Consider the following 22216-nt stretch of genomic DNA (forward strand, 5'->3'; position numbering starts at 1 on the left):
CTTTTCATTGGTAGCAGTCATGAATGGTTGGAGGCCACGAACCTCCTCAAGAATAGAATCCAAGACAGGATTTGAGGATGACTGAATGGGAGAAGGCGGGTCATTTTTAATTCTCTTAGGTTTGGCACCAGAGTGAGACGGTTTTGAAGTAGGAGAGATATTGGCCATGTTGAAGGCGTGGAAGTGTGCCAAAAAGCGCTGCACAGGTGAGCAGAAAGAGGTACACACTACCTAAAACAGCAAGATCCTATATTCCTGATGGGACCGTACTGGCTCAGAAGTAAACAAATAGCAGTAGGTGAACACAGGACAAGTAGAAGTTGGTGCAAATAGCCGCAACGCACTGGAGAAGTCCACGCACTGTGTGGAGAGACCATTAGTAGGCGTCGCAATAGTGCATTAAGAGGAAGCAGAACACTTTACCAGAAGCAACAGCATGAGCCAGTACAAGTATGATGCTAGGCAGTGTGGCACACTTCACTTAAAATTCCATGAAACAGCAGCAACATGGTAACAGCAAAACGACAGTTCAATACCAAAAGTTGGAAAATGGCGGCCGTTTTACCTCACGAACATCAGGGGTAGATCACGAAAAGCTTTGAGGCAGGAAGCAGTCAGCAAATAACATCGAGGGCTGTGCTAGAGTGTCAGTAAAATTATTAATATGGCCAAAAAATTCCTCCAAGTAGGGTGAAAGGTATTGTAGGTGAAGCCATGCATGAAAACAGGAGCAGAATCATAGACGCGGGCTCAGCGGTCAAAATGGCGGCCGCCCGCGCTTCAGGGGAGAGAAAAAATTACCGGAGCTCATTTCTGTCGCAGCGTTGCCTGAAGACACTGCAAAACGGTGACCCCGTGATCACCGCACCTTCCGCCGACACTGCAGTCGATACAGCCGTTCAAAAAACGGCAACAAAAGCTCTCACGGCATCAGCGGTCCCTGTCCGCAATCGAGCTCACAGAGAAGCCGTCCTTTCCCACTGGCGTGCAAGCCACGCCCCCCTGTGAAACAACCTTAACAACGCAGGCAACTCATCGCGAAGCCATCACAACGCGGTCGTTACAACGACTGCGTTGTTACCACTCAATGCCATTACTACGCAAGTCATTACATCAACTTGCAGTAGATGGCGTGCTAACATTAGAAATAGTATAGTTTATTATTCCAACACCTTCCCTACTGTTAAGTAGGCTGGAGTTAGAATAGTGAATTATACATTTCTAATGTCAGCGCGTCATCTACTACAAGTCAATGTAATGACTTGCGTAGTAATGAGTCATATTCTTACAGATTATCCATCGGCGAGTTCTTGTGAATCTGAAGCTATGTCTATGAAAAAACTAAAGAGGGGCTGTTAAGCCTGGGGAGAAGCAGCTGCCATACTTCATTAAGCAGGGATTGCACAGCATCTGGCCCCTTTATCCCCACTACTTGACTAGGTCAGGGGGCCTCAATACATCCTGGACTATGACGGGCCTGCACACTGGGCGAAGACGTTAATATATTCCAGAATGTCTTTGCTGTATGGTCTGGAGCTGGGAGAGGGACCCAGCAGCAAAGAGAGAGCTTATTTCTATCCTCTTCTCTTCAATATTTTAAGGAATACATTTTCCCACATGACTCAGGTGTCAGCGTCACCTTAACCAATGTACTCTGGTATATTGCTTTATTGTTAGATTAATAGAAATCATTACAATGGTGAACAGACAACAATAATAATGTATCAGTCGGTTACTAAAATATGTACACTTGCAAGGCAATAAAAATAACGTTTCCTAAGTGTCTATATCTTTGCTTGAGTTATTTCCTCACACACTTTTAAAGCCAACCCTGGATACAGCCACGTGGTTCACTAATATTGTCAGATGTAAATAAGAGGGTAATGGGAAAGTATGATAGTTGACAATGAGTAGTTGTTTAAAACCTGATCAACACCCTTAAAAATTACAAATCCCTCTACTATGGTGCGGGATAAAATGTGGGCTGCAGTAGGACCAGAGATCCTTGTGGGTAAGGCGCAGCTAAAACAGTGATCATTCATTTTAGTTTTAACATCATGCTAAAAGAGAGGGGCAGTCAATAGTCGTTAGTGGAGGCTACTGACAATTCCACTAATAAGCCAGTTCTATTTTTAAGTGGGTAAAGCCCTGCAGAGGGTGGTAATTAACCAATATACTTTTTAAACTGACTTATGTCACGCCATTTGGTTAAGATAATTATTCTTAAAAAATATTTGAATTTCAGTTAACAGAAGGCTATCAGCAGCCCCCTATGCCTGCACACATGTATTCTGCCCTTTAGATAAGGTTCACTTCAACAAGGGCGTGTTTTAGTAACAGTTGCGATAAAATCACTAAAATACTCTTGTTTGCCGTAAATCCAGTAGATGGCAGCATTTACCAACATATTAACGTTACGTTAGGTGCAGGAGTTTTATTCACACGAATCTATGAGTAAAGATGTAATTGAAACTAGCCGCCTGTGTATGATAATTCCATTTATTCAGGGTGCTTATTATCTGCATACATGCCACTAGACCCGATTTCGAAGGTAAAAAATAGCTTTATTTTGGCTGTCTACCGCCTGAAAATGCCACTGCTGCAATAGAAGTCAATTGTGGAAACAAAGGTGCATATTAGCAAGGGCTTCATCGCCGCACTTTTTGACGCTAAAGTGGCGATTTTTTTATCGCCCTATTAGCAAGCTGTCGCTAACAAAAGTTAGTGAAAGCTTACAGGTGATAGCGACCGGTTTGGGGCCCGCTTTGCATGTCAGCGATACTTATCGCTAATGACATGCAAAGTGGGCGTACCCAAACTTTTAGCGACTGAAAGCAGTCGCTAACACAGCTATCGCCTATTAGCAAGGCAGGCTGTGTGATAAAAAAAGTCGCGATAATCGCCAGAATTTAACGCCTGCTCAGACCATTACTTAACCTGTTTATCCAATGGGAGGTGGATCTTCAGGTTAAGTCCCCATTAGCGTTAATGCCTGAATATCGCTGGATTTCCAGCAATATTCACCCATTTAGCCCCTATCGCCGGATATTTTATCGCATTAGAGATAAACGTTGCTAATAGCATGGTATCTCCAGTGAGAGGTGGCGATAAAAAAACGCGCTAATCGCGTTTTGCGGTAAATACCGGATGTCCTTATTAATATGCCCCTAAGTCTCCTGATTATATTTTTTTAATATCCCACTTTCCTCTTCTAAAATGTTGGCAAGTATGTCTGTGGCATTTCCGTCGTTGAGTGATAACTTGTTTTGTTTTGTGCAGGTTGTAACATCCATGAAATTATGTAAAGTGCAACTATTAGTCATATTACCACCTCAAGTATAATACTATGGTCAATAATTGTGTGAAAACAACAGCGAAATACCTGAAGCTCACCTACATCCCTTTTCCAGCATGATCATCTCTTTTGCTTTCTTGGTATGAAATAACTAACACCTTTCGCTGGGCGTGTGTCACTTTTGTGACGCAAACCCAGCATTTGGGGCCCGATGTAGGTAAATCCCATTTACCGATTTTGAAATACCGAATCCTACCGAATCGGTATTCAAAAATCGGTAAATGGGATGTAGGTCCCAACATCTGGATTCGTTACCGAATCCTTAACAATCCTTTAATTGCCGATTCGGTAAATACCGAATCGGTAATGCCCATTCATTCCTATGGGCTTTGAAGCCCATAGGAATGATTAGGCATTACCGATTCGGTATTTACCGAATCGGTAATTAAAGAATTCACAAGGGTGCAGGGGGTGTCACTTTGACACCCTCTAGCACCCCCAAAACGGGCATGTGTGCAATGTGGCACACAGACATGCCCTAAGGGCACGTCTGTCTGTCACATGGCACATGTGTACATGCACAGATGTGCATGTACACAGGAATCGGTTTTTTACCATGGATTTGTATTCCATGGTAAAATACCGATTCTGTAGGCCATGTGCTGATGGAACATTGGCTACCTACATTGCATTTTCGGTAGTTCTACCGAATCGTCATCATTACCGAATCGGTAAATATTACCGATTGGGTAACTTTACCGATTCGGAAATGATAACGATTCGGTAAAATTACCGAAAATGTGCCCCTACATCTCGATAGCCCTTTACCGATCGGAAACGGCCGAAAATCGGTATTTTCGGCCGATTCCGATCGGTAAAGGGCTACCTACATCGGGCCCAAAGTGTTGTGTTCTGAATTACCTTTGAGTTGTGTTGTGAATTACCTTTGTGTTGGAAAGTTGCCTAATGTAGCACAAAATAGAGCTATGCACCACTATGCGCTACTTTGCATCAAAGGGTGGGGCATATTATCAAGGAACGGTGTTAAAATTTTCGCCGCTTTAGTGGCAGGAAACTGCCGCTAAAGTGGCGATAATGGGCTTGATAATATGCCTTTGAGAATCCCAATAGAAGCCCAAGTTCAGGTGTGAACATGGGCTTCTATTGGAATTCGCTACAGCATATTAACAAGCCCCTTATTGCTGTTTTAGTGGAAGTTTCCTGCTGCTAAAGCGGCGATAATTTTAACGCCGTTCCCTGATAATATGCCACGGTGTTCCATAGGTAATACATTGGCGTTCCTATGCAACCATACAAGGGTTTTGAAGCAAGTCCTTTTCTACTAAAATTACACCTTCCGGACTAGGGTGTAACAGAGGAGCACGTCTGATAGTCTCTACACTTTTACAAATTTGCATATGTGCTTGACTGTACAGGGATGTATGACGTTACAACGCATACATTACATCGCAGTACATTAAATCGCGGTTTTTACAACGCAGGTCGTTACAACGACTTGCTTTGGAGGGCGCTGGACTTAGGAGTAGTACAGTAGGGAAGGTGTTGGATAGTAAATTATACTATTCCTTGGGGGAACATCCATTACGATGCGGTGTTTACACCGCACTGCCATTACAACAATGGTTTTACAACGCAAGTCGTTACCACGACTTGCGCTGGAGGGCGCTCTAGGCATAGGAATAGTAGATTTACTATTCCAACACCTTCCCTACTGTATGTAGGCTGGTGTTGGAATAATAAATCTTACTATTCCTAAGTCCAGCACCCTACAGCGCAAGTCTTGGTAACGACTTGCGTTGTAAAACCAGCGTTGTAATGGTAGTGCGGTGTAAACACCGCGTTGTATTGACATACAACCATTACTTGTCCTAGAGTGCCAGCCAGCGCTAGTCATTGTAACAACTTGCGTTTTGAAAACCGCAATGTAATAGCATCGCAATGTAATCCCTGCGTTGTAAACAATGTTTCTCCTGTACAGCACACATACAAAGTGGAAAAGTATTAAACTATGTAAACGCATATGTTTTGTACTGGAAGGGTATTCTTCCAGTACAAAATTGATTCTTGATGGAACACACACACCCTTGTAGTACAGTGCACTGGTTCATGGCAGCTTAAAGTGTGCCAGCACTGGGAGAGAAAACTAGCACTATATCATAGTAGATATGCTGCTGTTTTTCTCTCTTCTTTTGACACAACAAAGTGCTGCAACTGTGGTTGCGGCACTGCATTTCACCTAGCACCGAATTTGAGCCAGTGGTTGCTGGTGGAGCCCACAAGAATGCATTTTTGGGACCAGAACTTATTTTACCTCAATAGACTTTGATTCATAGAAAGAGAGAGAAAAACACAATAGGGAAAAGGAGGAAGAGAAAAACAGAAAGCAGTGACAAAGGAAGACAGCAAGGGTGAAACAGAACCTGCAAGATTGAGATAAAGATGCAGAGAGCATTTAGTGTTGGAATAAAGAGGCATGAGGAGGTATCAAGTCTATGCAGCCTCGACCTTTGATAGGGCAGCTATGGGCTTCTAACCAAAACTTTGAGCCTGTCACTCACTATTTTAAAGCCTTATAGTACGCTGTAGCGGGCTATTCCGGCCATTAAAGGCCCGCTACAGCGTTCGGTGAGGGCCTTTAACAAGGGAGCTGGACTTTAATGCGGGCATAGCCCAGCTACAGAGGACAATAAGGCTATTAGAACATTTCGCCACTAGAGGTCAGAATGTTCTAAAAAATAAAAACAAAGGCCTTACGGAGTCCGAGGGGATTGAAATCCCCTTGGGCTCCATGAGGCCTTTGTTCAGAGTAGCAGTTGTGAACGACAGCACTGGAATGTTGGTGCTCCAGGCTATTACCAGCCATTAAAAGCCTGGAGCTGCTAACATTCAAACGTTATGATATAAATTATGCTCTGGTTGCGCCAAAAGTTAGTAAATGTGCTCCTTGGACTGTTGAGTCTATTCCTAATTGTGCAATAGGAATACCAGACGTCCATTTGGGTGGTCTGAGCAAGTCTGCCAGTGCCTTCTGTACACTTCTTCACATGAAAAACTGCCTGCAAAACCTGATGATCTGAAGCTGTAAAGCATAATGCAACCCTAGAAACACTTTTATTTTAGTGTTGCTAAAATGGAGAAAGGTTCAGTGTAACCTAGCAACCAACTGAACCTTAAGGGACAGTCCATTCTTGGAAACGTGCTTCGAGTGGAATTCTGTAGTGCAATGTTTTGTGAAGTGTGTTGTGTCCTGGCGTTCAGTAATATGGTACAGTTGTAGCAAGGAACTCTTCAGCATCGTTAAAGAGCTCTCCAACTCCAACCTGCAACAACGACATCACACCCTCGCAAGGCCTCTGCGACTCACTCGCCTCGTTCTTCCACCGCAAGATCGCCGACATACACAACAGCTTCGGCGAACAGACCACGCACCCTACCACCAAACCAGCGCCCCCCACCACCACCCTCTGCACCTGGACCCCGGTCAGCACCGAGGACACCACCCGCATGATGAACACCATCCACTCCGGCTCCCCAACCGACCCCTGTCCACACCACATCTTCAACAAAGCCAACTCCATCATCACACCCCAACTCCGGGACATCATTAACAGCTCCTTCGCATCCGCCACCTTCCCGGAGAGCTGGAAACATGCCGAGCTCAGCGCCCTCCTGAAGAAACCCACCGCGGACCCCACGGACTTCAAGAACTTCCGCCCCATCTCGCTCCTCCCTTTCCGGCCAAAGTCATCGAGAAGACCGTCAACAAACAACTCTCCGCCTTCCTCGAGACTAACAGATCCCTCGACCCCTCGCAGTTCGGCTTCCGAGCAAACCACAGCACCGAAACCGCCCTCATCGCAGCTACCGACGACATCAGGTCCCTGCTCGACAATGGGGATGCAGCTGCCTTCATCCTCCTGGACCTCTCAGCAGCCTTCGACACCATATGCCACCGCACCCTGATACGGCGCCTCAGCAACTCCGGAAGCCAGGGAACGGCCTTGGAATGGATCATCTCCTTCCTTGCCGGAAGAACCCAGAGAGTCCGCCTCCCCCCCTTCCGATCCGCGGCCACCGAAGTCATATGCGGCGTTCCTCAAGGATCCTCGCTCAGCCCCACCCTCTTCAACGTCTACATGAGCCCTCTCGCAGCCATCGCATGCCAAAACAACCTTAACATCATCTCCTACGCTGACGACACCCAGCTGATCCTCTCCCTCACCAACGACCCCGCCACCGCCAGAGCCAACCTCCAGGAAGGAATGAAAGACGTCGCGGAATGGATGAAGCTCAGCCGTCTGAAACTGAACTCAGACAAGACGGAAGTCCTCATCCTAGCACCATCCCCCTCTGCCTGGAACAACTCCTGGTGGCCCTCCGCGCTGGGCACCGCCCCCAAGTCCACGGACCATGCACGCAACCTGGGCTTCATCCTGGAATCATCCCTTACGATCACCAAGCAAGTCAACGCCGTCTCGTCATCCTGTTTCAACACCCTGCGCATGGTCCGAAAGATCTTCCGGTGGATCCCCACCGACACCAGGAAGACGGTCACCCAGGCCCTCGTCACTAGCCGACTGGACTACGGTAACACCCTCTACGCTGGAACCACAGCCAAACTCCAGAAAAGACTCCAGAGCATACAGAACGCCTCTGCATGACTCATCCTGGACATCCCCCGTCGCAGCCACATCTCTGCCCATCTGAAAGACCTGCACTGGCTCCCCGTCAGCAAGAGGATCACGTTCAGACTCCTCACCCACGCACACAAGGCTCTCCACGATATGGGCCCCAAATACCTCAACAGCCGCCTCACATTCTACACACCCACCCGCCAGCTCCGATCCGCCAGCCTCGCTCTCGCCGCGGTCCCACGAATTCGCAAAGCCACCGCCGGAGGTAGATCCTTCTCCTACCTGGCGGCCAAGACATGGTATTTCCTTCCTAAACCCCTTACGGCTGACCCAGGACCATCTCTCCTTCAGGAAACAACTCAAGACCTGGCTGTTCGAGCACTAGCAACTCACCTCCCTCCCAGTGCCTTGAGACCCTAACGGGTGAGTAGCGCGCTCTACGAATTATTTGATTGATTGATTGATTGAGTGGTGTAGTGCAACAAGGTTTGGTTCAGTGAGTCTGCTAGGCTTCTTCTCCAATCCGAGTAATCGCAGGGACAGCTGAGCACTATTAATGGAGGGAGAATAGTTGTTCTCCAACATCCAGGATACTGGAATGTCATCTGCCTCCCACTCCTCCTCCACTCACCTAGTCTACATGGGCGAGAAAGCAAGGCCTAGCTCCAAGGAGGTGGTACAGGGTTCCTTATAGGTACAGACCACCACAATTATCACATCTGTAACACAGGTGTGACTGTTTAGCCAGGGTTGTGAGTTTTTGAAAAGGTACACCACTTGAATAATGTTTTAAAATGTATAAATATATTTACAATAAAATCAAAGGTATAATAGCAAAAAGGTACACTATAAAGAAACACTATGAAACGGCAATGCCACGCAATTCAGTACCAAATCAGGGTGCCTGGATATTCACTATATCAACTGTGGTCAGTAAATATTCGTGAACAACGGAACACTCTTGAAAAAAAGATGTACAAACACAACTCCTTTGGGGCAGTTAGTTGGTACATAAAATGTTCACAAACATTATGTTTGTTACCACTATCTAATTAAAGCACTTTACTGTAATACCGTACCACAGAACATAGTCAAAAGTCCAAACAATCCATAAATGGAGCTGCTTGGAGAGAGCATGATCACAGAGCAGTGTCCACTTTGTTCACCTGCACTTGTAAAAGTTTGGTCTTGAGGCCTCCCTCATCTGAACTCTGGCTGAGTTGATGTGTGCTCTCGGTGTCTGTGTCTCTGAAGCCCGTGGGCCTCGTGTTGGAATGTTGAGATGGTGTCTAGGCTCTGCTTCTGTCTCTCCAAAGTCCTTGGGCCTCATGGTGGAATGTTGGGATGGTCTATAGGCCCTGCCTCCATGTCTCAGAGGTCATTGGGCTGGATGAGGGAATGTTGAGATGGTGTCTAAGCTTGCCTTCCATGTCTCTGAAGTCCCTGGGCTTGATGGGAGGGATGCTGACATGGTGTCTAGACTCTGTGTCTTTGTTTCCGAAGTACTTGGGCCTCATGGTGGAATGTTGAGATGATGTCTAGGCACTGCTTCTGTGTCTCTGAAGTCCTTGGGCCTCATGGTGGAATGTTGAGATGGTGTCTAGGCTCTGTGTCTGTGTCTCTCAGGTCCTTGCGCTGCATGGTGGCCTCTAGGGTCTGGGTCTCTGAATTCCTTGGGCTAATGGTAGAATGGTGGTATGGTGTATAGGCTCTGCCTCTGTGTCTCCAAAGTCCTTGGGCCTCATGGTCGAATGTTGGGATGGTGTCTAGGCTCTGCCTCCATGTCTTTGAAGTCATTGGGCTGAATGGGGAAGGGCTGATATTGTATCTATGCTTTGCTTCTGGTCTCAGAGGTCCTTGGGCTGGATGAGGGAATGATGAGATGGTGTCTTAGCTTGCCATCCATGTCTCTGAAGTCCATGGGCTAGGTGGGGGAGGGCTGATATTGTATCAATGCTTTGCGTCTGGTCTCAGAAGTCCTTGGGCTGGAAGGGAAAATGTTGAGATGGTGTCTAAGCTTGCCATCCATGTTTCGTCTCTGAAGTCCTTGGCTTGATGGGAGGGATGCTGACATGGCGTCTAGACTTTGTGTCTTTGTTTCCGAAGTCCTTGCGCCTCATGGTGGAATGTTGAGATGATGTCTAGGCTCTGCGTCTGTGTCTCTAAAGTCCGTGGGCCTCATGGTGGAATGGTGAGATGGCGTCTGGGCTCTGTGTCTGTGTCTCTCAGGTCCTTGTGCTGCATTGTGGAGTGTTGAGATGGTCTCTCGGGTCTGTGTCTCTGAATTCCTTGGGCCTCATGGTGGAATGTTGGTATGGTGTCTAGGCTCTGCCTCCGTGTCTTTGAAGTCTTTGGGCCAGGTGGGGGAAGGCTGAGATGGGGTTATGTTCTGCGTCTGTGTCTCAGAAGTCCTTGGGCTGGATTAGGGAATGTTGAGATGGTGTATAAGTTCTGCACCCATGTATCTGAAGACCTTGGGTCGGATGAGAGGAATGCTGACTTGGTGTCTAGGCTCTGTGTCTGTGTCTCTGAAGTCCTTGGGTTGGCTGGGGGAATGTTGAGATGGTGTCTAGGCTCTGTATCTGTGTGAAGTCCTTGGTCTGGAAGGGGGAATGCCATGATAGTGTCTAGGCTTAGTTTTTTTCTTCTTTTTTTTAATTTTACAGAGTTGTATATAGCGCGAACTTGACCCGAATCGGGTATCAGAGCGCTTTACATAGCACCAGTTGCATTACATGAGAACACATTCATTTGTTTGTTGTTGTTAGGCACGGGGAGATTAAGTGATTTGCCCAGAATCACAGGATGTTCCGCGTCATTGCCAAGACTCGAATCCAGTTCCCCAGATTTGAGGTCGACCGCCCTAGCCGTTAGGCCGACTTCTGTGTCCATGTCTTTGAAGTCCTTGGGCTAGATGCGAGGGATGCTGAGTTGGTGTCCCGGCTCTGCGAGTGTGTCTCTGGAGTCCTTGGGCTGGACAGGGAAATGTTGGGAGGTCCTCTAGGCTCTGAATGCGTGACTCTGTAGTCTTTTGGCTGGATGGGGGAATGTTGAGGTGGCTTCTAGGCTCTGCACACAAGTCAGTACAGTCCTTGGGCTGAAGGGGGAATGTTGAGATGGCATCTAGGCTGTGCACCTGTGTCTCTGAAGTCTTTGGACTGGATAGGGTGATGCTGAGATGACATCTAGGCTCTGCATCCGTGTCTCTGATGTCCTTGAGCTGGATGTGGGAATGTCAAGATGTTGTTTAGGCTCAGTGTTTGTGTCTCTGAAGTTCTTAGCCTGGATGGAGAAATCTAGACAGGTTAGGTTAGTAGTAACCCTGGGCGTAGTGGGCGTAGTGGGGCTCCGCGGAGCTACGCGGAGTGGGCGAGAAGCTACGCCCACTCCCGCACTCCGCGTAGCCCCACTACGCACCTCCCTCCCACCCTCCCCTACATACATTATTTAAGCAAACTACCCTTAATAAAACAATTTTAAAGCACTTACCGTGTCCGGGGCTCGTCCGGGGCTCCCTCTTGGAATCGCGTCGTCATGGATACCAATGCGCATGCGCGGCCGCCCGCGCATGCGCATTTCTCCCGAGAAATGCGCATGCGCGGGCATCCGCGCATGCGCATTGGTATCTATGAAGGGACGCTATTCCAAGAGGGAGCCCCGGACGAGCCCCGGACACAGTAAGTGCTTTAAAATTGTTTTATTAAGGGTAGTTTGCTTAAATAATGTATGTAGGGGAGGGCGGGAGGGAGGCGGGTGGCGGCCGACTCGGCTACGCACACGGAGTGGGCGTAGTGTTGCCGGCTACGCTGTCTACGCAAAATGCGTAGGAGGCAACACTACGCCTACTCCGTGGGCGTAACTGATTCGGACGCCCAGGCTTAGTTAGTAGCTGCAGGGAATGCCAGACCTCCGACAGAGTCTTTAGGTGTGTTTCCTGAGTAAGAAGGCAAGATGCAGCTGCAGGTTCTAAATGCCCCACAGTGTGGTCTATGTAGTTATGTGTCGAAGAAGGTGTGGGAAAGCTTAATTTTCAAATTCTTGCAATTGAGTTTGATAGCGCCTATAGAGTCCAAAATGTTAATTTACAATACCAGTTCAACTTGTAACTTACAAGAATGGGCTCCCTAGCCGCACCAAATTCTTCTCCTAGGCGAAATCAGATCATATCAATCATCATCAAAATTTGTCAGTTCTAAAGTTCAGTAAATAATGAGAGCTTTTTTATTGGTTTCAAAACCTTTATTCTCATAAAGAGATTAGTAAATCTTTTTTTGTTTTATTCAGTTATTAAACCTGAAAAAAAACAGTTTGCAGAAATTTCTCAAGAAAAATATGGTTTATTTATTTATTTATTTTTGAGATTTATACAGCGCGTACAATTGCCCGTAGGCGTCTCGGCGCTAGAAACTTTGAATGTATTCCCGAGGTTAGGCCGGTAACTATTCTTGATCAAACAGCCAGGTCTTTATCTTTCTGCGGAAATGCATCAGGGATGGGCTGTCTTTGATGGAAGCTGGCAGGGAATTCCATAATCTGGGAGCTGCCACAAGGAAGCGTCTATCGCCCCAGTTAACTGTTTTTGTTCATGGTATTTGTAGGATTTTAAGGTTGTTAGATCGGAGCGATCTTATGGAGGGCTGGTATCTGAGTTGGGATTTCAGGAAATGTGGGCCATAGTTGTGCAATGCTTTATAGAGTATTCACAGTGCTTTAAACTTGATCCTGTTTCGAATCTTGAGCCAATGCAGGTCCCTTATAGTCTCAGAGATTGGTGAGAACTTTGGGATTCCAGACAGGAGACGGGCTGCAGCATTCTGGATGGTCTGCATTTTGTTGGTCACTCTTGCTTGGGCGTTGATGAATAAGCCGTTACAGTAGTCAAGAGATGACAACACGAGGGCGCTTACCAGCGTCTTATCTGCTGAGGTTGGTAGAAACGGCATGGTTGGAATCAATAATAATGCAAAATGACAAGCGTGTTCTATAAAGGCATTAATCCCTATAATGCATAAAGGTCCAGATTAAAAGCTAATAGAACTCATAAAGAGTAAGGTCTAAGGAGAATAAAGTTAAAAATCAAATTAAGTAATCAAACTTCCTATAAAGAGTAGTTCATGAAACTCAGCCGAGTCTCAATATCCAAAGAGCATCAGCATAGGTTTGCAGTCAATATCTGTAAAAATAAAGCCTCAGCAGGGAAATATGAGGCTACAGGTTCAGCAGTAGCTACAACTGTCAGGGACAAGAAGGGTGGTTGAAAGTCACCAAGAGAGTCTAGGAGCATCTCCTCAAAAAGAAACCTTGCCTCTAACTAAAAACATGCACTAAAATAAAAGACGAGAAAACATGTAAACAACATTGTTGCAGGTTAGATCACTCCGGTTCAATGGAAAGCCATCTTTTGATGGTGAGCAAGCTTTGTTCTTCCTTTCCCATGGACAACACATGAAGTCGACATTCTACTTTCAAGTATGTAACAGATAACAATTAATATTTGTGTTCCTGGAAATGTTAACCTTGGTTCCCAGGGAAACATAATGCAGAGTCTATTCTACCATTTATTCAATGTTTCACTGAATGACAATGAACTATACTAGAGACAGAAGCATTTACTTGCAGACTTCTAGTTAGACAATGCTTTTCGTATTTCACATAAGTGAGAGTTATTATTAAAAAAAGCAATTCTCCATTCAGTATTAAATGGAAAAGAGATAGATAGGAAGTTTAGCTTTGGTACAAACGTGAACATGTAGCTTAAGGAAGATAATACATTTATAAAACTGGAACATTTTGCAGTTATGACACAGATTGTAAGCAAGCCACATTAAGGTCTAGCTATCAAATACATTTTGTGTGTAGTTCAGCAATTTCTAAAGCTTCTGTTTGTTAAAGAGAAATATAACAGTGGCCTACCAGTGAGTATGACTGTCTAATGCAGTTTGCACATTTTGACTACGTGTCATTTTACATTGTGGTTTCACATTAATATCTAAGACAAATTACCAGCTTTGGTAACTAATTTTAATTTGAAATCCAGCTTTCTCAAGTTGTACCCCAGGGTCAATGATAGTCAGTGTATTCTTCAGAATTGAAAAATTAAAAGAAACAGATTTCCCCATCTCAGGGGAGTTTTTGGGGAGATTATTCCTCAGACTCGTCACAGAATGCACTGTCATGGCCATCTCCTACGTGCAGCCAGCCAAGTACAGCAACCCTGGTCTGCTATGGTGGAAAACCTTCTGCGTTCCTCAAGACATGGACCGGAGACAAAACAGCAAGAGGGGGAAATAATGTGGGGCTATGCTGTGCATGTTTGAAGCATCCATCCACCTTAGTGCAGCTTTCATTCATACAAATATAAAGGAGTATGTAATTAGCTAATGGCATCTTTAACCCCTCCCCTGCTGGTGACGGAACCACTCCGTCATCAGCTGCGGTCGCACTGGGCTGATGACGTAGCAGTTCCGTCACGGCCCGCTCGGCACGCCTGCGCGGCGCGGATTCTGCGCCTGCGCTGAGCGTTCCATTGAGCGGGCGGGGCCATGACGGAACAGCTCCGTCATGAGCACAGCGCAACCGCGGCTGGTAACGGAGCGGTTCCGTCACCAGCATGCGCCCCCCGCGCGGCCGCCCCGCCCCCTTAGCACTGCGGCGGAATAGCCGCCGCAGTGAAGGGGTTAATGACAGATGCACCAGTTACAAAAACAAACAATCACCATTGTGAGTACCCTCTGAAGGTCATGATCATTTCTTCAAAATATATGCACATAATGTTAGCATACCTCCCCACTGACCAAAAGCATACATAAGAAGATGCCCCATCTGCCACAGGGCACTGGTATGGTTTAATGTAGAGGGGAAGGTGGTAAGCATCACAACTGAGAGTAGCTACATCGCATAACCTATACTGCTTTACTAGCCGGGGCTGTGCAGAAGGGGATCAAAGGAGGCCATCCCCTCAACACTACCAAGTGGGGGTCTCTCCATCTCTGTGAACACAAGTGTCCTCTGTCAGGAGCACAAAAAGAGCCATCTGAGCATTCCTCGAGGATCAGGAGCATCACAGACCTTTTACAAACAGCAACGATAGATAGGAGCTTGAATGGACACATTTATAAATGTCAGACATGCTTTGGCTGCACCACTGGTAGTGGGCAATTGGCCTTATAGTGTGTTGGCACCATATAATGTGTTATTCAGGAAAACAGTGTGTTAACAGTAGAGATGTTATATGACCTTCAGCCCCAGTGCAGTTCATTTCCTGCCACGTGACAGTAATGTTGGGGTAGATCCAGTAGTGGGTTGAGGTTTGAGTGCCTGGAGACCATTCCCTTTTTCAGTGACACAGCCACCACAAATGTTGTCCAAGCCAGCAGCAAAGAGTCTTAAGTGGCTTTCCCTACTCGCTATATTAGAAAAGTGACATGCCTTATTGTTACATGACTTCCAAAGCCCAGGGCCAGACTGGGAACCCAAAAACCGACCCTGGCAAACTGCTCAGCCGGCTCCCCCTCCAGGGGTAGGGTGTACGGCTGAGCTGTTTTCCGTGGCAGGTTTTTGACGATTTTGTTACCAGGGGCTGATATTCCCGCCCCCGGTAACAAAAACGGGCCCCAGAGGCCCAAAACCGCTCCCCACACTGGCGGCCCACCGGGGGAATGCCCGGTGCCCGCTACGGCCTGTCCGGCCCTGCCAAAGCCATCCTAGGTTTGAACTAGCAGAGAGAGGAGAGATGGCGAGGGTGTGGAAGCCGAGTGACTGATCCTGCACCACAACAGCAGATTTCTCTGCAAGACCTAAGTATTCACTGAAGGCTGCATCAGGGGCAATTTCCATGCATGCCGTTGTCCTATCTTTACACATCCATCCATCCTTATATCCTCAAGTTATCTGAGCAAACAGGTAAGACACATTCACCTACATTGTTACACATCAGGCTGTGGGGCTGGGATTCCTGCACTGTCTTCCCCGGGGCACAATCTTCAATCTACATATGTATGTATGAACATAGTATTTCTACATTGCAAACCTAGCCAAAAGGCAGAGGAGTTCTGTGAAGGGTCAAAGACAAGCATAGAGCCCATAAGTGATAGGAGAGGTTTCTGGTTTGTGGATGGTTATTGCATTGTGATGTAGTTTTATTTAAAGAGATGTGTCTTAAACTCTTTCCTAATCTTAAGCAGCATTGGTGTGGTCCTGATGGATATTGGGCTATTGTTTCTTATCATGGGTGCATAGATGAAAAAGAATTGCTGCCTAATTTTTCTTTGTAAAGCTTTATAGCATGCAGTCTGATAAAGAATTGCTGCCTAATTTTTCTTTGTAAAGCTATAAAGCCTGCAGTCTGAATGGTCCTGGCTGCGGGTGTATCAAGAACTGTCACGGCTTGCATGATCTGCAGTACCCAAGATTTAAGCAAACCTGTGAGCCTCCTGCATGATTCCCTGGTATCATGCATTACAATGCAGTCTGTACGACGACCGAGTTGTTACCACGCATACCATTACAACGCAAGTCATTACAAGGACTTGCTGTAGTGCTTTAGGCGTTGGATTTGCAATCCAACACCTTCCCTATTGTTGCACAGACTGGAGTTGGAATTGTAAATTATACTATTCCAAACTCCAGCACCCCCTACAGCAAGTCTTGGTAATGACTTGCGTTGTAATGGTATGCATAGTAACAACGTGGTCGTTGTACTGACCGCATTGTAAAGGCATGCGTTGTAAACGCATGTGTTGCAGCGTCATATATTCTTAATATTTTATCCTTTTAGAGGTTTGTCATATGAAATGCTCGCCACCTGTGTTATTCATACTGCATACATGCCGATTAACGTGATCATGCTTTCAGTGAACTTTCCACTGTTCACGTTTTATTTTTGGGAGCTGGTGCAAGGTGTAAAGTCTTGTTAATGAGATGTGATTTTTAAATATATTTATGTTCTATGTGTTGTCTCTTGCTCATATCTAGGTCACTGTTTTTATTGAAGATACACATAATTACATGAGTGTTTGCTCTCTTTGTTGGTTGAGTTACCACACCCTTCACAGGTGTGAGGATCCTTGAACACCACGGGCTCCTCCCCTTTCTCAGAAAATGAGTTATGTAACTGTAAATGGTCCTGAAGAAATGCCACTTGATCATCCCATGACATATTGAGGCATGAAACATGTTGACCTACAACTAAGATCCGTGTGATCTCGCTCGCGTTCGTCAACGTCAAGTTGGTGAGCACAAGTGAGGAAAATCCACCTCCCGGAGAGATTTTTCCTCGTTCGCGATCGTCAACATGAGGTTGGCAAGCGCGAGCGTGGAAAATAAACCTCCCAACAAGATTTCTCAATGCAGGGAGGTCAGGGTTCTCATCGCGGGTGGTCGCGTATGCTCGCAACCGCTCCTGTTGGGAAACTGCCCGTTCGCGTTGAGAAAGCTGCCGCTCGAGTAAAAATCTACTCGAGCGGCAGAAAGGAAAGCAGCGCCCGCTTGCGCTGTGCATGGTGCCATTAGCGATGATTGCACAGTGCAGAAAAGCATCCGGCACTGAAAATCACAGCGAACAGCATTTTTCTATCGCACTCCGCTGCTTGCGAGCTCTGCGTAACGTGGCAGAAGTTTTTTTCCACTTCACGGATTTTCGCGTAGCCCAACTCAACGAACTCCGCCCAGGGTTAGTGACAGCTTCACTAGGGATGCAGCTGATTTTAGCTCACTTTCTCCAATCTTCTCAGACACCGACTACTCACTCACTTTCCAGTCCCTCTTTGGCGATTAAAAGATCTCCGGTAAAGTGCCCTCTAGCGGGGCCTTATTGGGCTTTGCAGCGCCAGAACTTTTTCTTAGCACTAATAGAATTTCATATCTAATGATTTTATCAATGTATCAAAATTAAGCCAATTTTGGAAAATGTTCAATATTAATTTTCCTATTTCTTGTGCTTTCGTTATCGGAAAATCATCTGCTTTCTCTGTTAGCATGTCAAGTGCTGATATGAAATTATTTGATATTTTGATTTTCTACAGTGAGCAAATCTACAAAATTGGAAAAATGCTTTTTCCTTATCGATTGGTGATAACGGATATTATTTATGTGTAAGGTGGAATTTCTATTACCGTTAACAACAATTGCTTCCCTTATTCATTTTGTTTTTTAATGTAGAAAACACTTGATGAATATATAGCCAAAAGTTACGAGCATTACGTTTATTTATATTTAACATTTTCTGTATTTTATAAGTAGCCCTATTTTCATTTCTTCTTCCTTTACATGTTTATTCAAAGATATTTACTATGATAACTAATGTTCTTTTGTTCTATTAGTATTTCTATTTATTTCTTCATGTACTCATAATTATACTGCTATTTGTTTGCATGCACCACTGTTATCATACTTAAAACTCAATAAAATATTTTGAACACAAAAAAAGCAACAAACACAATTTGTTGTAGGTAAGTAGAGGTAGTTAAATGTCACGCAGGTAGACACAAAGGAACATGGGAGCAAGAACATGGGAGCAGGAATTACTGAACCTCAGCAGAGTAGGCACTCGCGCGATGCAAGGTCGTGCTAAGCAACACAAACCTTACAAACCACAGTGTTGATCAACTTTGGTGTGAGCAATGCTGTTTTCACCAACATTTGACATAAGAGCAGTGTTGTTGAAACAGCACGGCGCCGTTTGGTGTGAAACATCTGATAATCTATGCAAAAAGTGCATACTGCATGGGGAAGGTAACAATTGAACTTCTCATTACAAAGCCAAATCAATTAACGTCATGAAAAGTAATGTGTCCAGGCCTTGCATAGAACCTTAGCACCAAATGAAAACAAGCACCAACATGGCAAAATCAAAATTGTGTGCTATTTTCAAACATATCAATGGTCGGGTTTTGCAAAAATTACACATTGTACGTGATAATGGGTTGTCTGCACATTGAGATTTGTACTGCGGGGTGTGCCTTGAGTACACAACTCATGCAAGGCCCCACTCACTCAGATTTGTGCCATGGTGCAACACTAAATTGTGTTCAGCAGTGCACAGTCAAGACATTTGGAGCAGGTGCATAACTGGTGATATCTTGGGCAAACAGCAATTAGTAAACAGAGTGCTGAATAAATGTATGTTTGCTGCACAACACAACACTGCACATTTCAGCACAGCGTTGAATAACTCTTGATACATTTGGGTCTGTGTCCTTCTCTTGAAGATTGAGCCTACCATACGTGAACAGCCAAAAAAAGAGGACTGAACATGAATAAAACAGTCTTAACCACTCATAGTTATTCTGGGCAATATTTATTTGCATTGCTTTTGAATTCGTCTTTGCCATTAGATAAGATAAGAGATAAGGACCAATCATATGTAAATTTGTTTTGGTGCCACCACTTAAGGTGCAATCTATACAAAACCAGGATGAGTTTTGTGTTTCCAATGGCTACATATTATATAAGCCTTTGGCACCCTAAGTGGCACAAGTATGGGCAGACATGGGTCAGAGCTTACTGTGCCTGAGGAGTCCCAACTCATCTAAACGTAAGGGGGCTTGCTTCTCTCTTCCTCTGAGATATGGGTAAACATCCTTCACAACGCGGTCAAAACACCGCGGTGCAATTACGACGCGTCTTTTACAACGCAAGTCGTTACCACGACTTGGTCTGGAGGGCGCTCTAGACTAAGGAATAGTAGATTTACTATTCCAACACCTTCCCTACTGTACGTAGGCTGGAGTTGGAATAGTAAATCTTACTATTCCTAAATCCAGCACCCTACAGCGCAAGTCGTGGTAACGACTTGCGTTGTAAAAGATGCGTTGTGATGTACCGCGATCATTTTGATCACGTTGTAACATCATACAACCGAGATTTGACACAGAAGGGCTGAAATCCATTGGATGTAATGCTAGGCAGTTCAAATACAGAATCTCCATGCATCATATTTGTGCCGTGTAATTAAGGTCACCCAATCACGGTGCGCCACTCTGGCCTCGATGGATGAGAGGCAGTAGGAGGAGGTATGTTTCTCTCTGGTCCGGGGAGAATGGAGGAGAAAGGGTGGACTTTGTGTATCATAGCTCTATGGCTCTGGTGGACAGCAAGGCAGGGGATGCACACTGATTCTTCTGCCTTGTCACAAAAATATTACAAATGATTCCTGGCACCTGGCTCCAATAGACAGAGGGTATGAGATGAGGCACAGCTCCTGACTCAAGAGGACCTCAAAACACAGAACATTGGAGGGAGAGATGATTTCCTGTCTCTAGTCCCAGTGGTCGAGGTCAGAGTTGTAAACTAGTTCCTCTCTCTGCATCTCTGTATCTACCTTATCTAATGGCAGAGTATGAAAAAATAGGCTGGTGTAGTGCATTGCAACTAATTCTTTCTTTAATGCAAGTTTTGACACATGAATATTTATGGGCTTCACATAATAGATTTTTACTGTCAGTGCACATGATTAATCACCTCCTGTTTCCCATTAGGCGAACTCTGTTCACCGTCGGAAGTTAATGTATTTATAGAACAGTACTGTATGTATAATAAGACAGCTTTTCTTTCGAAAACCAGCTTCAGGTAGGGACTATGGTATAGAGGTAGTTATATGTTATGTGCATTTGTGTAAAGTTTGTTGCTATTTGTATGTTACAGTTGTACTTTTGGATTCTGAGCACCCGTGTGGTTCAGGGGTACTTGTTAACTAGAGTCAGAGTGGTCTGTTTGTGTTGAATGTATTTGTGCTTAGTATAATTTAGAGTGGAAAGCAAAAGACACATAGATGATGGACGGAATGCAGAGCAAATCAAACATTCACTCCCAGTCAAGAGATCTGGGTTAAATCCATTGTTATTTTGTTCACAATGCGACCCCAGTTTAGACCCAGCCGTATGCAAATCAGTCTTGACCCTGTGTCTCATGGTAACAGTCCAGCCCAAACTACCAAGCCAGGTCCTTCCTGGACCGGAAACAAGCATCCTGGGTCCGTTTTGGGGCATTACTCCTCATCAGCCAGGCTAGCTTGAATCAAGTGGCACAGTGAGCCCAGGACCCACGTCTGGGCATACCCGGCATACTTAGGGTGAGAAAGCAAAAGATGGACAGATGATGGACTGAATGCAGGGCAAATCAAACATTCACTCCCAGTCAAGTGATCTGGGTTAAATCCATCGCTCATTTGCTCACCATGCACCCCTGTCTTGACCCTGTGCCTCATGGGAACAGTCCAGCCCAAACTGCCAAGCCAGATCCTCCCTGGACTGTAAACAAGTATCCTGGGACCAGTTTTAGGCCTCGCCCCTCTTCAGCCAGGCTACCTTGAATCCAGTGACACAGTGAGCAAGGGATCCACGTCTGGGCATACCCATCCCATGAAAAGTACTGCAGCAACAAATGAACGACAGAATGCTGAATGAATCAAACACTCACCCCCAGTCAAGAGATCTGGGTGTAATCCATTGTTCTTCTGCTCACTACACCATCCCAGTCTGGAGCCAAACATATGCAAGTCAGTCTTGACCCTGCTCCTCATGTGAACAGTCCAACCTGAACTGCCAAGCCGGGTCCTCCCTGGACTCGAAACAAGCATCCTGGAACCGTTTTTGGAGTAACAGACCTCATCAGCCAGGTTAGCTTGAATCCAGAAAGATAATTGAGTGACATGGTTATTCACTGGGCGAAATGCCACATGCTTGTCGCTGTAATAAATGTCTTCTGTGGGTGTGTACTTGGATAAAGTGAAGAAGCAACGCTGTTAGGTTTGGTTTTTGTCTTCCATTGACCACATAATATTTTTTGAGGGCTGAAGCCAGTTGCTTCTGTGCAATTCTCCATTATTACCCTTTTTACTACCCTGTTTACTTTTTGTTAAAAAAATAAAAAAGAAGAAAATAATTAATTGGTATGTCCCAGGGTGTGCCAGTGTATGCATCAGTATGCACCTGGGTGTGTTATTGCATGCATTAGTGTATGGCTGGGTGTGTGAGTTTCTGCTTTGCTGTAATCCTTTGGTGTGTCAGTGTTTGCATCAGTGTATGCGTTGATGTGTCAGTGTACGCATCAGTGTGTGCCTAAGTGTGTTTTTGGATACATTAGTGTTTGGCTGGGTGTGTCAGTGTCTGCTTGGGTGTATGCCTAGGTGTGTCATTATTTGCATTGGTGTGTCCCAGGTTGTGTCAGTGTATGCATCAGTGTGTGCCTGGGTGTGTTATTGCATGCATTAGTGATTTGCTCACCTTTTGTGCCCAAAGAGAAGACTGCTGGCCACTCATGGCCGCCA

The sequence above is a fragment of the Lissotriton helveticus genome, chromosome 9 (genome assembly GCF_964261635.1).
Source record: "Lissotriton helveticus chromosome 9, aLisHel1.1, whole genome shotgun sequence".
Lineage (NCBI taxonomy): Eukaryota > Metazoa > Chordata > Amphibia > Caudata > Salamandridae > Lissotriton > Lissotriton helveticus.